General features: G+C 46.1%; 1 long non-coding RNA gene across 1 annotated transcript; it reads left to right on the top strand.

Moving 5' to 3' along the window:
• Window positions 1–4,063: 4,063 nt before the first annotated feature.
• Window positions 4,064–16,103, top strand: LOC144799559 (uncharacterized). Its single transcript, XR_013603837.1, has 3 exons — window positions 4,064–4,154; window positions 14,813–15,184; window positions 15,931–16,103. It is a non-coding gene; the product is annotated as an uncharacterized LOC144799559 (long non-coding RNA).
• The last annotated feature ends 1,253 nt before the right edge of the window (window positions 16,104–17,356 follow it).

Here is a 17,356-nt window from a genome sequence, read left to right as displayed (position 1 = left end):
TCCATGACAAGGAAAGCATGAGAGTGCTCCGCAGAGTACTCACAGGGCTGCAGTGTGGCCAGGGACAGTGTCTGCCTCACAGTCAGTCTCTCACTGGATAGCTGACAGCACCTGAAGCCTACACTTTCTGCTGGAGGAGCGGAGGGTCTGCTTAGTTCCTTGAAGCCTGCCGGTGGCAAGAGGTAAGGAACTGCCTGACCCTGTAGGAGAACAGACTTTCCACGAGGAGAAGGCCAGCATAATCCTTGTTTGATGAGCACCCAGATGAAGGAACTTACCTGAGTGAACGCAAGAGGGACCCTTATTACAGAGGGTTTCCCAAAGTCATAATAAGGGGTAGTATTCTGTGTGCTGGATTGAACTGTATAGCATTGAGTACTGTTGTGTTATTAAAAAGAACTTTCTTTTTCCAAAAGACAACCACTGGGCTGGACCGTAAAGTTATTGTAACTGGTGGTTGATTGTTGAGGTTGGAGTTGAAGCTTGCATGATACGTCTCTGAAAAGCATGTGACTTCTCACCCTCGCTACCAAGAGCCAATTGTGAAAAGGGTTGTCTTTGGTGCAGTGTGCATAGCCATTGTAGGATGGACCCCAGGACACCAGTGGCAAACGACCCCACTCACCACAGTTGGGGCACGTTTGCCACTGTCTGCCCCAAATGAACGGGGTCTTACATACATTGAGTGAGGTGTCCACCGTAATTCCATCTAAGGACCTGGGCAAAGTCAAGACCCTTACGTGTTCATTCAAATGTCTAATAACCATGGACCTCTACCCCTTACCTTCAACACCCATGTTGCACCCCATCCACTTCACCAAAGTTTGGTTTCACTCATACATCCCTTCGCTGAATTATTCCCCATACCTACAACTACCAATTCATCTTGGCACCACCCAACCCCTTTAATTCCTAAACCATTAAACTCCTGGACCTGTCCACGTGTCCTGTCTTTCTCAACTTCAATCATTAACTACACTTAGTTACAGCTACTAACCACTGGGCTTCAGGTCTGCATGGCTCTGTCTTTGTAAAATAAAACAGCACTGCTGAGCCTGGTCTCCCATTATCATCACTCAAAAGCTTTCTCCACTATTCTGGAACTTCTGGCGGTCAACAGCCACACTGTATTTAGCACCATCCAAAGCCTGCTCAAGCCCCTTCATTCTTTCTTCTTTTTTTAAATCTACAAAACTGCCCTCTCTCGCCTGGCCAATTTCATTACCACTGCCCACTACACTTGCCTCTCATCTATTCTTATGCTTTTTTACCTCTCTGCAGCATTTGATACTGTAAACCACCGGCACGCGGTTATTGCCAGAGGTCCTGCACCAGCCTGGTTTTCCTCCTGTCCCTCCGATTGCTCATTATTAATATCATGGAGCTCATCGCTGTCAAAAAGGAAACCTCTAGCAGTAGGAATCCCACTAAAGTTAATCAATGGTAGCTGTGCCCACTCGGAAAGACGTTTTTGTTTTCAACAAAAAAACTCCCAAAGCGGTGGTTTGATTCTTAAAAAAAGGAAGAAATCCACCCAACTGTTTCCCAAAAGAAATCCACCTAACAGTTTCCCACAATGAGGAACCTGTGAGTTTCCTCATTGTGGGTGTATTTGTTGTTTCCTCTTTGGGAACACAATGCTTTTCCTAGTGGTCCAGGGAACACAAAACAAGCAGTGAAAGGAGCACTATAAATAGCCCACTCCTTCTGACATACGTTCACATATGGCAGATGAGCTATCAGTGAAATGTTTCCTATGGGAGAGCCAGGAAAGGCTCCACCACCTAAATAGGGGACGTGAGTTTTGTGAATCCTACGATCCTCGATGAATTCCTAGATCTGCTGCATTCTAAATGATCCCAAGTTCCATTGACTGGTTGGATAATTTCCTGGGATTGTTCTCTTAAATTTCCACGCAGAGAAGAGCCTTCAGCTAATCTAGAGATACAACCTGGTTTTATACAATAAAAATATGAACCTCAATACTTTGGCTTAGATGGCTTGAAATAATCTCAATTCTACATGCCAGAGCCACCACTACCCAATATAATCAATCAGTGCATGCAAATGAACTGCCGGAAAATGTAGACACTCAAAATAAAAGAAAAAGATCCAATCTTTTGCTCCATGATTATTTACAGAACTATATAATTAAAGAAAAACCCTCTTGATAAAACTATATGACACAACCTAACATAGGGGCAGCCGCATACTTTTTTTTAGAGACACATTCTTAATGGCAAGGTGTCTCACACCATATCGCAAGTTGACCCTGCAAATAATCAAACCAACTCTTTAAAGACATAAAATTGGTGCATGATCACCCTCCTTTTTCTTAGGTCTCAACTAGGCTGCATGTGCTGTCTTGAAGAGAAATGCTGTATCTAGGATATGTACTTCAAAAAACGCCACTGTCTATCATTGGTTCCTCTTTGTGCCCTTTAGTAATGGTGTTTTTTATTGGAGAATACACTCAATTGTCCCTTTTTTTAGAGTTATGTATCCTGCCATGAGGACTGCTCCTTTTACATGGGGTATTACTCATTATTGTTATTTAATACTTTCACAACACTCTTTTTTCCCATTGGCTTGTTTAAGCGCAGGAACTGCAGGCACCCAGGCTTGCTTTGTCTCACCGGCTGCCGCTGACTGCCCCTCCTGGTTATGACCTAGAGTAACGTATCGACCGGTATTCAACATGCAAACATTCATTGACTCAAAAAATATATATATGTATAACATTTCAAAAGCTCTACAGTAATCTAATTCAAACACTAAGCCATCTATTTTAATCCGATTGTTTTAATCGGAATGCGGATTTCAGTTATATGGAGGCCGGGACCATACATATGTGCTACCAAGGACAGCTTCCTGAGTAAGGGTTACTCCGGCGTCTCTGGTCTTTGTTTTTACCACAGTCTATGCTAATTTTTAGCATCACAGTACATTTAAAGTACAATTTTAGTATTTGTTGTGGCAAACTCTTATTAAACAACAAAGCCATCTAAAACATCTGCCACCATTAAAAAAAAAAAAAAAAAAAAATAATTAAGCGTACTAAGGAAAATGTAATTGAGCCAAAATAACATTTATTTAACCCTGGGCAGAGTTTGCGGAGTTGTGGAACGTGAAACTCTGCAAAGTGGGAAAAAACTCTGCCGCGCTACGCGGTGCTTCGCAAGCGGCAAAGTGCGATAGAAAAATGCTGTTCACGTTGATTGCACAGTGCCGGATGCTTGTCTGTTCTGTGCAATCATTGCGAACAGCACCATGCACAGCGCAAGCTTTAGTTTTCTGCCGCTCGAGCCGATTTTTACTGGAGCGGCAGCTTTCTCAAAGCAAACGGGCAGTTTCTCAATGCGAGCGTTCGCGAGCATACACGACCACTTGCAATGAGAAACCTGACACCCCCCCCCGCATTGAGAAATCTCGACGGGAGGTTCATTTTCCACTCTCGAGCTCACCAAATTGATGTTGGTGATCGCGAACGAGGAAAAATCTCGCCAGGAGGTGGATTTTTCTTGCCCCCGTACGCCAACTTGACGTTGGGGAACGTGAGCGAGAAAAAAACTTCATTCCGCTGCGCGAAGCGGAGTTTTTCGGAACTCCGGAAGCTCCGCGTAACGCAGAGATCGGGAAACTCCACAAACTCCGCATGGCAGCGGACTTCACCGCCCAGGGTTACATTTATTGTCCATAATCAGTACAGTTGTAAGTTATAAAAAAAATACCATATACTTGGCAGATCTTAACAGTTGTAAGTTATAAAAAAAATACCATATACTTGGCAGATCTTACAAGTATTTCGAAATAGTGTTTTCATTCGTGGCACCTTTCAAATATCTTGTTTAACATACATCGTATAAACTACAAAAGGACATTGTACAAGATGGCCACCGCTTTAGCTATAATAGACACCGCCTTCATCTATTTCTACACTCTAACCGTCGTGTAGGTCGGCCGGTGTTGCAGATGGTGCCCTGGAGTGGGTGTACTCTTGGCAGTTGCCTGCGTCGGTCGCTCCTCCCCCCAGGAGGTGCAGTAGTGCCGTGGTGCTGTCATTCTTCACTATGGTTGCACGCAGCAGTCTGTGCTGGCTGCCAGCTGTTCTTCTTCTACAAACTCTTTTGCTACTTCGTGCCCCAATGGCACTGGTAAGGTGTCCAAGTGGAACGTTAGTGTGCTCATGGTAAGGGACAAAGGGTATGGGCACTAATGGAGGAGCCATGGGTGTCAACATGATGCTTACTCTCTCTCTACAGTGTTTCAACTAACTTTCTTGATAAGGAAAATAAACTATTCCGATGTGCTTGCTAGGATGGTTCTCAGCGCTGGGAAAGTGAGTAACACAAACACTGGCAAGGAAAAGCACAGAAGCAAGTACCGGGCCCTGTACTATAAATAGTTCCTGTGACATACGTCCTTGTTCCCAGTCTATTGTGCCCGGGCATGCTTTTAAAAAGGGAAAAGGTTCGAGCAGGTTTACTGTCAGCTGTCCAAATCGCTCGTATGGTCTGACAGCGCACCATGCGCTATTCTGACACCAGGTCTCCAGGCCAAGCTTTTGTTGAAAGCACAAAATATGGCACTAGGATACATTTTCTTTCTTTGAGGGGTGATGGAATGTGTTCTTCACCAGCTACTTTGTGCTGTAGGACAATTGTAATTAACATAGCTAGTGATCTGCACTTTAAAGCTGTTTTGCAGGTTGATAACAGCCAGCTTTCTTACAGTGAAAAGCAGATCCGCAGCCTAGGATTTGTACATTTTACCCTGGCCAGCGAATGTTGTAACATAAACAATGTGTATACATATTACATACTTTGTTTTTATTGTTCGAATTAAAGTTTTGTCAGTATTGGCAGAGTGGGCTGTGTAATCCTAAAGATCTGCTTAAAAGTTGTGTGTATACACGTTTGAGTAACCAAGACTAAAAACAATGTGCTATTTCTATAAAATAAACTATTCCCATGTCACAATAAAAAAACGTTCTCATTTACAACGCCAATATCTCTAACTTTCGCCAATGCGAGACCGATTGCATTGCAAATGCTTGTTTTTTTACAGTTGAAGATCCTAGCATTAAATCAGCCAAGTCTTGCCCCTACTGAAGAGACTATCTATTAATGCTGAAGATCTTAATAATTTTTTCCGTAGCTCAGGGATTCCTTTCTTCGCTAAGGTAACTGAAAGAGGTGTTGACTTTCAGCTTATAGACTAGAGTAAGGAGACTGCATTGATCAAAGTCATTGATGATTCTTTATACATTCTTAACTCTGAAAACTCATGTTTACTTGTTCTCCTTGACTTATCTTTGGCTTTTGACATAGTTTACTGTTTCTCTCTCATCAAAAGCCTGGACAAGCATAAAGTCATCTTTAACTAAATGACGTTAGCAGATCAAAATTGGGAATTTAATTTCCAGTTCTATCAAATTGCCACAAAAATCACCACATCCTGACAACTGCACTTTTCTTGCTGTGATCCGCAAAAGATCTTGGATCCAACAGTATGCTGACAATCCTCAGGTTTACTTTAAGATCTCCTCACCGGATTATATTTCACACCTTGCCTCTGTCCTCCAGATGGTTTATTATTGGATGCCAATGCACTACGTAATGATAAAATTGAGTTTCTTCGCATTTCTTCTAAGCAACTAGTGTTGATTCCTTCCACACTCTTGATTGCAATCCACTGATCTTTAATAGCTCTAAATCTCTTCACATTACCGTTGACAATAGACTTAGTGGCCATTTTGGGAACTGGCATATGGCACACCAAGTTGTCAGAGACCCCACCGTTGTTCCCCAATATCCTCTCTGAAGAGGTTCATGTTAGGCATGCTTTCCTATCAATACACATTCGGGAAAGCTGAATGCTACGTGTGCTGCCATGCTGTTGCGGCATATTTTTTTTAACTTTTTAATGTCCTCATTCGCCTCAGATTCACCTTCCACAGAATTATTTTGCAAATTCTACCTTTATGCTGGAAGGAGAGGGCACCTTACCTGGTAGAAAAGTGAATTGTGAGGCATAAAAGCGTAATCATAGGACATATCTTCTGTCACCTAACCCTCTGCTTCCAACCAACTTATCAAAATGCATATATTTTCTTCCCTGGATCGGCTACATCCAGTCTTACAATACCTTTCACAGACTGTAGCCCATCAATATACAGGGGTGGATGATCATTTACCCACATCTTATAAATCTCCCTGCATGCCAATAACATCAAATAAAACAATAATTTAGTCTGATCTCTGTTTACTCTTGTTATGGCATTATCTTTTTGTTTTTTAGAAACAAATCCAGGAAGCAAGGATTTGTTTATAAAAAAATAAAAAATGAATAGCAAAAAAACAATGATCCTGGTGCAAAGGGAGTTTTCTTCCTACAAGTGGTGGACATTGTTTTTCAGGGCCTTCCATGCCTCACAGCATGGACATGGAAAATCGTCAATGTAGGATTGCTATAAATAGGGCACCGCTCCAGGTTATTAAAGGTGCAGCCGTGTGCTTGATGTGCCACCACAAACGACTATCAGCTAGATGCATCAACCAAAATAGCGATCGCAATAGGTGCGAAATAGCAATTGCGATCGCAAATAAATGAAAAGCCATTCATGAAGCTAAAAATTAAAAAAATGCGAATTCGCAAAATCAAATATGCGAAATCGCAAAATAAATCGCAGAATCCAGGTTGCACCCCCGTAGCGAATCGTAATTAGCGAGAATCCAAGGATACAGCGAAACATATTGCGATTTCACAATATCAATTTAGCGAATTCGCTAAATATTCGCTAAGCAGATTCATAGAAAATCGCTAATAGCGAATATGGATTAGTTACTTACCTGTAATCCTAGTTCTCTTCCAGGGGTATCCTCATCAAAGTCATAAGCATTAGAATATTCCCGCCCATGTGCGGGACCCCGGAAACAGTATATTATATGTGCCCCACATATATATATACACTCATATATAATATATATACATATATATATATGTAAAAACATGCAATAGCAGCCAAATAAAGAATAGAGCTGAAATATGCTCCAAAGAATTTCCACCATACATGAGAAATAAGCATTAGAAACATGAGAAAACAACACAAGGTCTGTTTTAGAAACTGTTTTAATGCTCAGAAAGCAGTAGAAATTCTCATAACTCACTGGAAGCATAGAAAGCTCCCAGGCTGCATTGCAAACACACAGTCTAAAAAGACTGAAAAGCTAACCTGTAGCTGCATAGCAATAAACTTACACCGTTCCTTTTAAGGCACCCATGACCCCCAGTATCCCATCATGCCTCAGGGGTGACAGTTAGGTCAGTTGTTCTTTTCGGAGACTGAAAATAAACCCAGTAACAGATAGGTTAACAATATCTCCTTATTAAAGAATGTCCTTTGCCCGGGGAGGCGGGAGGGTTGCTTATGACTTTGATGAGGATACCCCTGGAAGAGAACTAGGATTACAGGTAAGTAACTAATCCTTCTCTTCCAGGGGATCCTCATCAATAGTCATAAGCATTAGAATAGAATAGCGAGCCTCACCTCATCTCCCTGCGGGCAAAGGAGTAACAATACAGTAATAACCATATTAAGCCTAGTAACCACTAAGCTCGTACAGGCCGTAGGCTACCCAAATAGATTCCTCAAAGAGGCTTGTCCTACTTGAGTATCGGCCCTGGAATCAGATTCTAGGCAGTAATGCCTCGTAAATGTATGAACTGATTTCCATGTTGCAGCCTTGCATATCTCCGACATTGGAACGTCATGCAAGAAAGCTACCGTAGCGGCCTTCCCTCTAGTGGAATGCGCTTTGGGTGACTGCAACAAAGGCTTGCCTGCAAGCTGATAAGCCAATTTAATGCACGAGACAATCCATCTCGCGATAGACCTCTTGGCCGCTGGAAAACCTGTTCGCATAGAACCATAGTTCACAAACAGTTGATCCGTTTTCCTAATCCCTTTGGTCATTTCCAAATAGAACTTGAGTACTCTCTTAAGATCTAATGAGTGACGTGACCGCTCGGCTGGGGTCGTAGGATTTGGAAAAAACAAAGGGAGGGAAATGTACTGATTTATATGAAAATCAGAAATGACTTTAGGCAAGAAAACTGGATGAGCCCTTAGGACTACCCTATTGTGATGAAAGACAGTATATGGTTCTTTCGCACAGAGAGCCTGAATCTCGCTTACTCTGCGAGCAGAGGTAATAGCCACCCAAAAGGTCGCCTTCCAAGAGAGATGTTGTAAAGAGGCCTTGTGGATGGGCTCAAAAGGCGGTGACATTAACCTGGATAGCACCAGGTTCAATTCCCATGGAGGAGAAGGATTTCGCACAGGGGGATACACTTTTTTCAACCCCTGGAGGAAGTCCTTAACCACTGGAACCTGAAAGAAAGAAACTTGATCAGGTGATTTTCTGTATGCTACTATGGCTGACAAATGCACCCTAATAGAAGCGTATTTTAAACCAGCAGTCGCTAGGGAAAGGAGGTATGGCAAGATGACGTCCTACTGACCTTTAGTCGGATCAAGACTATGATCCCTACACCATAAGAAAAACCTCTTCCACTTGAACGCATAGGACGCTCTCGTGGAAGGTCTCTTAGCCTCCTTTAAAATGTTCATGTATTCCGGAGGCAAGTTCAAATGTCCGTATTGCAGGACCTCAGGAGCCATGCTGTTAAGTTCAGTGATGGGAGGTTGGGATGCATTATCCTCCCGTTCATCTTGCTCAACAGGTCCGGCCTGCAAGGAAGTCGTCTGTGTGGACACACAGACAGATGTAGAAGGTCCGGGTACCACCACTGCCGCGGCCAGCCCGGAGCTATCAGGATCATTTCCATGTTCGACTTGCAGAGCTTGGAAACTACTCTCGGAATCAGAGCCAGGGGAGGAAACGCGTAAGCGAATGTCCCTGACCAATCCATCAGTAGAGCATTCCCCTGAGTCCCTGGACGGTGGAACCTGGACGCGAAGGCGTGGCATTTGGAGTTTTCGTCGTCTGCAAACAAATCTATGGTTGGACGACCCCAGCAACGAAAAAGTTCTTCTACTACTTCGTCGTTTAGCACCCAGTCTGGCTGATCTTCGAAGTGCCTGCTGAGTGCGTCTGCTTTTACGTTCAACTCGCCTGGGAGGTGCACTGCCACTACCGTGAGGCCTCGAGGGAGGAGCCAATGCCAGATTGCCTGAGCCTCTCGTGAGAGTGGGCGAGATCGTGTGCCCCCTTGTTTGTTCAGATAGAACATGGTGGTCGTATTGTCCGTCGGAACTAGGACTGAGTTGGACTCTATCGCTGGTAAAAAAGCTTTGAGAGCCAGGAAGACCGCTCTGAGTTCCAACATATTGATGTGGTATGTCTGCTCCTGCGCAGACCACTGGCCTTGAATTTGAAGCGGACCCATGTGCGCTCCCCAACCTTGTAGAGAGGCATCCGTCACTATCGACTGGGTTGGAAGAGGTTGGTGAAAACGAACCCCCACCAGCAAATTCTTTCTCCGTGTCCACCATTTGATAGCCTCCTTTGTCGCTTGGGAGAGCCTGATGTGATCCTCCCAAAGACCTGTCGCCTGATCCCACTGATCCTCGAAAGCCTGCTGTAGCGGACGCATTCTCAGCCTGGCGTTTGGGATGAGAAAGATGCAGGACGCCATGGAACCCAGCAGGGATGCTACTTGTCGAGCTGTTGGAAGCAGAGATCCTAGTAGGATTCCACATTTCTGGCTCATGGAAAAAAGTCTCTCCTCCGAAGGAAACGCTTTTCCCACTTTTGTGTCCAGAACGGAGCCTAGGTAGTGGATTGACTGTGTAGGCTGCTGGACTGATTTCTCCAGGTTCACATGGAGACCGAGCCTGTGTAAATGCAGTAGACACAGATGAAGATCGTGCTTTACCTGTACCGGCGATGGACCTTTTAGGAGCCAGTCGTCCAGGTATGGATATATGAAGAGCCCCATCTTGTGCAGAAAAGCCGCCACCACTGCCATGCATTTGGTGAAGACTCGTGGTGCGGACTTGAGACCGAAGGGTAGTACTTTGTATTGGTAGTGTTTGTTCCCCACGACAAACCTCAAGAACATGCGATGTTGTCGAGCAATAGGGATGTGAAAGTATGCATCTGGCAGGTCCACCGAACACATCCAATCTCCGACTTGAAGATGTGGACATATTTGGTGAAGCGACAACATGCGGAACTTTTCTCTGATGATGACCTTGTTCAAGAGTCGTAGATCGAGTATAGGTCTGAACTTGTCTTCCTGATCTTTTTTGGGGACCAGAAAGTATCTGGAGTAAACTCCCTTTCCTCTTTGAGCGAGAGGGACCACCTCTATCGCTCTTTTTTGCAGTAGGATTTTAACTTCTCTCCGGAGCAAGCTCAGCTGGTGAGGGCAAGAGCTCTTCGGAGGAATGTTTTTCGGAGGTGCACGGAAACGTAGCCTGTATCCATTGCGCAGTATATTCCGCACCCACTGATCCTTTGTGATGCTGACCCACTCTGCCAGGTGTTGCGAAGCACTTCCTCCCACTGGAGTGGGCAACGGCGCCAGAGGAAGCCACTGTTCAGGCTTTTCCTCCTCTCGTGGTGGTAGAGGATTGTTGATGACCTCCTCTACCTCTGCCAGGTTTACCTCGAAACTGAGACTTTCCTTGATTCTTATTTTGGGACCATTGAGGGGTTTGAACCCTCTGTTGAGCCCCTCTCCCCCTGTTGGTCTTGAAGCGGCGCTTGAACTCTTTCTTCTTTTCCAAGCCCACCGCTTTCACTGTGTCCAGTTCCGTCTTCATTCGGGCCATTTCTTCGTCAGCGTGCTCCCCGAAGAGAGCGGAACCCGAAAAGGGGAGATTAAGGATGCGATGTTGAGCATCTGGCTTCAGGCCTGTAAGCCGCAACCATGCAGACCTCCTAGCACAAACTCCATGTGAATAGGAATGTGCCGCCAGGACAGCACCATCCACAGCCGTGCTTATCATCTGATTGGCTACCAGACATCCTTCAGTCATAGTCTCTTCAAAATCCTGCTGATCTTCTTTTGGCAGCTTGGATTTGAATCTTTCCATAGAGTCCCATAATGCTCTGTCGTACTGACCCAGAAGCGCAGCAGCACTAGAAACCTTAAGAGTGGAAGCAGCGGAGTTGCAAACCTTACGACCCCAGGAATCCTGGGTCTTGCTGTCCTTGTCTGGTGGGATTGAAGAAGAGCCGGCAACTGCGTGGGTCTTCCTCGCCGCTGCCACAATTACCGAGTCTGCTGGAGGGTCAGATTTTACAAACACCGGGTCAGAAGAGGCCGGTTTGTATTTTTTCTGAATGCGGGCTGGCACCGCTCTGATAGCCGCCAGAGTCAGGAATACATCATTGACAGGAACCATGATTCCCGGGACCAATGGCAGTAGAGGACGAGAGATCGCTTTTTTATGTAAAGTCTCAAAAATGACTGTCGTTGTAACCTGAGGGACAGACATTTCAATGTTCAACTTTTGAGCTCCTCTTTGCAAGACGTCTATATACGTGCCAATGTCATCCACTGGGGAGGATCTGGACGTAGGACTGTCCGTTAGAGTAGGGGAGTAGTCCCTCTTAGAAGACTTGGTAGAAGAGGTGGATGAAGTAGACGGAGTTCGTCGACGTCTACGGTGATCACTGCGCCCCCTCTCTTTCGATCTTTTTGAACGCTCCTCCCGTCTCGGAGAGCGAGATCTGACCCGGTCCTCTGAACGAGGTTCTCTTCTGGGAGAGCGGGACCTTCTTGGAGATCTGGTTGGTGTCCTCACAGGAGATTTGCGCCTGGGAGGGCTACGCTTGTCCATCTCCTCCACAAGATCCAGAAGAGGAGATCTGTGATGTGAGCTGGCATAGTCTTGCATACGCTGTGCAGCCCCACACTCTCTCCAATGGTCCAAAGATCTATACCATCTAGGTGACAGTCTGACTTTATCCGCTCGAGGGTCTGTCCGACGCTCAGGAGACTTGCGTACGGGACTTCTGGACTTCGAAGATGCAGCTGAGGAGCTAGAGGACCTCGAAGTGGAATGACGGGAAGCTGACTCCGTCACCATAACCACGTCTGAACCCCTCGACGTCGAGCGATCTTCCCTTGTCGTCGTGCGCCTTCGGGGAGTCGGCGGATCAAACAATCTTGACTTAGATTGCCTCTGCGAGGATGTATGGTCTCTCGACGTCGAACGTCGATGAGCAGACGCCGACGGAGTTCCCTGTCTCGACGTCGAGCGGCGATTACCGGCCGTCGACAAAGTCCTCTCTCTCGACGTCGACCGACGGTGTCCAGTCGTTGACGGAGGTTTACTCGGAGTCGAACGACGATGTTCGGTCGTCGACGGAAGTCTCTCCCTCGACGTCGAATGACCAAACTCAGTCGTCGACGGAGGTCCTCTCGACGTCGAACGGTGATGCCCAGCCGTCAACGGAGTCCTCTGCCTCGACGTCGAGTGTCTGTGCGACGACGGCGGAGGGGTATTGGACACCCTCGATGCCGAGAGTTGACAAGACACCGACGGAGACTGTATCCTCGACGCCGATCGACTTCTTCCTGTCGACGGCGGAGGGGTCTTGGTCCTCGACGCCGAACGTCGTTTCTTTGACGACGGCGGAGGAGTCCCACTTCTCGACGCCAGTCGACGTCTGGATGACGACGGCGGAGGGGTGACCTCCCTCGACGCCGGTCGTCGCCTGGTTGACGACGGCGGAGGGGTCTTGGATCTCGACGCCGACCATCTCCCGGTTGACGGCGGCGGAGTACCCTTCCTCGACGTCGGACGCTTCGACGTCGTCGACGTACCTGGTCTTCTCTTCGACGGCGAGCCCGCCGTCGACGGTAGTTTAGACGACGAATGATCCACCGGTGGTTCTTTTCTCAGCGCCGAGCCCGACGCTGAAGGTAAAGGGTGTGAAGACTTCTTTCTGGAAGATGTATGAGTCTTCTTGGAGCCCTTCTTCACCGGAGATCTTCCTCTTGATGACCTATGAGCTAGGCCATAAATGCGAATCCTCTCCCTGTCCTTAAGAGTTCTCCCTGACAGGTGTTCACAATGAGGACAGTTGCCTGGATCATGATCTTCAGGCAGACACAGGATACTGACGTCGTGGTTGTCTGATTTGGCCTTCTTGTTGCCACAAGAAGGACACTTGTCAAATAGTGAAGGCATTCTCAGGAGAAAATGCTCACCAAACTGACTGAAAAAGACAGTATCTTACTTGACTAGCTGTTAAACGTCGAGTAAGAGCAAAAAATTGTTAAAAGTGAAGAATTTTTCTGTCAAAAACCAGAAAAATAGTGGAGCTGTGTAACCAGGGTCCTTCTCTGAAGGAGCCGGAAAGAACAACTGACCTAACTGTCACCCCTGAGGCATGATGGGATACTGGGGGTCATGGGTGCCTTAAAGGCACGGTGTCAGTTTATTGCTATGCAGCTACAGGTTAGCTTTTCAGTCTTTTTAGACTGTGTGTTTGCAATGCAGCCTGGGAGCTTTCTATGCTTCCAGTGAGTTATGAGAATTTCTACTGCTTTCTGAGCATTAAAACAGTTTCTAAAACAAACCTTGTGTTGTTTTCTCATGTTTCTAATGCTTATTTCTCATGTATGGTGGAAATTCTTTGGAGCATATTTCAGCTCTATTCTTTTTGGCTGCTATTGCATGTTTATATATATATATATATATATATATATATATATATATATATATATATATATATATATATATATATATATATATATATATATATATATATATACATATATATATATATATATATATATATATATATGTATATATATTATATATGAGTGTATATATATATGTGGGGCACATATAATATAGTGTTTCCGGGGTCCCGCACATGGGCGGGAATATTCTAATGCTTATGACTATTGATGAGGATCCCCTGGAAGAGAAAGCATAAATCGCAATTTTGCAATAGCAGTTTAAAGGGAATCACAATCAGGTGGTAAAAAAAAAAAAATCACTCACCTGCTATACATCTGAGGTCTATTTAAACAGACCCATGAGGCCATAGTGGCCTCCCACAATGGCAGGACTCTACCTTTTTGCGAGGAGGAGGAGGATACTTGCAGCAGGCCAGGCCAGAAGGAGAATCCAGGAGAGAATCTTCCGCCTGCGCATCACTTTGTTGGGACAGACTCGTGAGCAAATATATGACAAGTACAGGATGAATGCAGCAATGATTTTATACTTAATAGATGAATTGGACCCACTATTGCAGAGCCAAACACGTAGGACCCAGGCAATCCCAACTCATGTGGAGGTGCTATGTTGCCTGCACCTGCTTGCGCCAGGATATAGTGGCAGAAGCCGGAGGGGTATCACAGAGCTCCCTCTCGCGGTTCTTTAAATCCTTCCTGGCCACCATGATGTCTCTGATCAACAACCACATCACCTTCCCCACAACCCAACAGGAATTGAGCCAAACAAAACAGGACTTCTACCAAGTTGCCCAGTTTCCACACGTGATCGGATGCATAGATTGCACCCACGTAGCCATATGTCCCCCTGCCGTCAATGAGTATATCCTCCGCAACCGGAAAGCATATCACTCAATAAATGTCCAAGCTGTGTGCAATGCTAAAAACATCAACACTGATCTCATAGCACAATACCCTGGGAGCACTCACGATTCCTACATCTCCGCCATAGTGGCTTGCACACACGTCTGCTCAGGGGTGATTTTGGCGATGGACACCTGCTAGGTAAATTGAATACATTACTCATCACTGAATTATGTAATGGCAATGCATACCTGACACTAACATATTGTTTGTAACTCTGTAGGTGACAGTGCATACGCGGTGAGGCATTACATCTTGACTCCATACCTGAACCCAGCCAGCCCACAACAACAGAGGTACAATAAAGCCCACATCAGGACACGTAATGTAATAGAACGGACATTTGGATTGCTCAAGAGTCGCTTCCGCATCCTGCATGAAACTGGAGGAGCAATGCTGTACCAACCGGAAACATGCTGCAGGATAATTGCGGCATGTGCTATGTTGCACAACATAGCAACAAGGAGAGGTATCCCCATTGAGGAATCCGACACAGAGGGCAACCAGCCCCCAGCACACCCACCCCGGGCACATCTTGGGAGTTCAGCGGAGGGGCAAAGAAAACGTACAGACATCACCCAGCATTATTTCTAAGGTATGTAATGATGACACGCAACACTCAATTGCATTTGAAGATAAAGTATTTATTACCACGTCAGGCGGTAGGGGTGTAAAATTGAACAGAGCTGGTGGCCATTAGCACATTAACTGCATGCACTGAAGGACACAAGAGACACAGAAAGGACTTGAAATGCAGTCACAAAGAATGTCTTGGACATGGTTACGTCACCAAGATGATTTACACCCTTCTGATGATGTTTAGCGTCTCCTCCCTCTCACACCCAAATGTCTTTCTCCTGCATCTGCATCTGCATTCCCGGATGCAGCGGGAGGTGTTTGTCTACGGCTACTGCTCCTTCTGACAGTGGTCAGTGGCGCAGTGATGCTGCTTAGGCTGGATGCCTCACTACCCTCTTCCCCTGTAACATTGCCCTGACCACCAGTGCTAGACTGCATCAGTTCAACGGCAGTGGTAATTTGGCCAAGTGCCTTGGACACATCCCCACAACAATGGCCCATATCAATCTGCATTTCCACCGACCGGCGTGACAGCTGTGCCATGCTGGCGCAAATCTTGTTGTTGGACCTGGTATACCCACCCATGCAGGTCACGAACTGGTGATGCCTCCTCCTCTGTGTGGTGTGTCCCTCCTGCATCACACGCGCCACCTCCTGCAGTGTGTTGTTTGATTGTCTGTTTGCCTCCACTAGTGCAGTAGTGAGCTCCCTCACACTCTCGGCCATTACTGATATGTTTTTGTTCATTTTCGTCATCTTCAGGTTAATGGCTCCCATATGCCTCGCTTGCAGGCGCTGCACCCGCACCATCTGTGACTCCACGCCGCCCCACTCATTGGAAGTTCCTGCCTCCTGTGCCCAGGTATGGGTCCTTGGCCTGCGTCTTGTTCCTGGACGGACATGTGCCTGCGATGTAGTTGTGTGGCTCGCACTCGGACGGCTTGTCCCAGGAGCAGTAACTGGTACCTGTTCTGACTCCATTGGCTGCAGTGGTGTAACTGTGGCCCTGCGTTTTGCTGGTGCCTTGGATTTGGGTGGTGGTGTCACAGGTTTTGACACGGCAGTCTCTTGGATGACCTGTGTGCTGTCTCCACTATCACTGTCATCAGTGTGTACTTCTGCTGCATCTGTGATGTGAAACAGTGCTATGTTATTTTATGTTGTTGCATTAGTTGAGCAACATTAAAAATCAATACATTTATGCTTTCACTGTCTCTCATGTACTGCATTTTGGTAGCATTTGGGCTTACTATGTTGGATTCTGACAGGCAATTGGGTTCTACAGACTACAGGTCCCATGATGCATTGGTGTCCCTATGTAAAATGTGTACTGGACTATTTCTAATGTGAGTTTGCAGGTTGATTTAAAATTGGGCACTATCAGTATGTACATTGATATGCTGATTTCCATTCATCTTACCTTTTGTGCAACTGGCCGCCCCGGATGTATCCAGCTGCGTTACTCCCACCACTGCTTCAGGCTCGATTGTGCCCTCAACCATGTCCTCCTGGGCTGTGTTGTCTGGGACTGTTGGGCTTCCTCCTCCGGTCCCCTTCGCCTCCTTCAGCTTTTCCGCTATCCGCTCCTTGGCTCGGCTACGCAGGTCGTACCAGCGTTTCTTTAAATCATCTATGCTGCGATGTGTGACCCCCACAGCATTGACCTTGTTTTTGATCCGGTTCCATGTCCTTCTTTTTTCAGCCTCTGGTACTTTGAGGGAGAGCTTTCCAAATAGCTTCTCATGGTTGTTTGCCACCTCCTCAATGAGGTGCTCAAGTTCACTCTCACTGAACTTGATTTTTCTCTTCCTGGCCACTGCACCCTCCTCTGTAGCTGTTTGGGACATTTTGGCTGTCTCCACCTGTAAGCAAACTCCAGTTTTGTTTTTCTGCTCTCTCTCCCAGCACTCAGCTTCTGCCTCTCTGTTCCTCTGTGCACGGGTGGCAGCATGGGCTGATTGACTTCCTGGTTGTGATGTCATCAGCCTGCTCCCAATGCGACTCTGTAGTTTTCATGTTCTCGCTATTAGCGATATCGCTATTTGCGATATCGCAAATAGCGGGATCGCAAAATGCGAAAATGTTTGTTTTTCGCGATAGCGATTCCTTAACATGGAATCGATATTGTATTTAGCGATTTTTTGCGATTCTTTATTTTTTCGCTATCCTCATCATGCATGCCTAACAG

This window comes from Lissotriton helveticus, chromosome 12, assembly GCF_964261635.1.
Source record: "Lissotriton helveticus chromosome 12, aLisHel1.1, whole genome shotgun sequence".
In the NCBI taxonomy this organism is placed as follows: Eukaryota; Metazoa; Chordata; class Amphibia; order Caudata; family Salamandridae; genus Lissotriton; species Lissotriton helveticus.
This window is presented reverse-complemented; position numbering and strand designations above follow the sequence as displayed.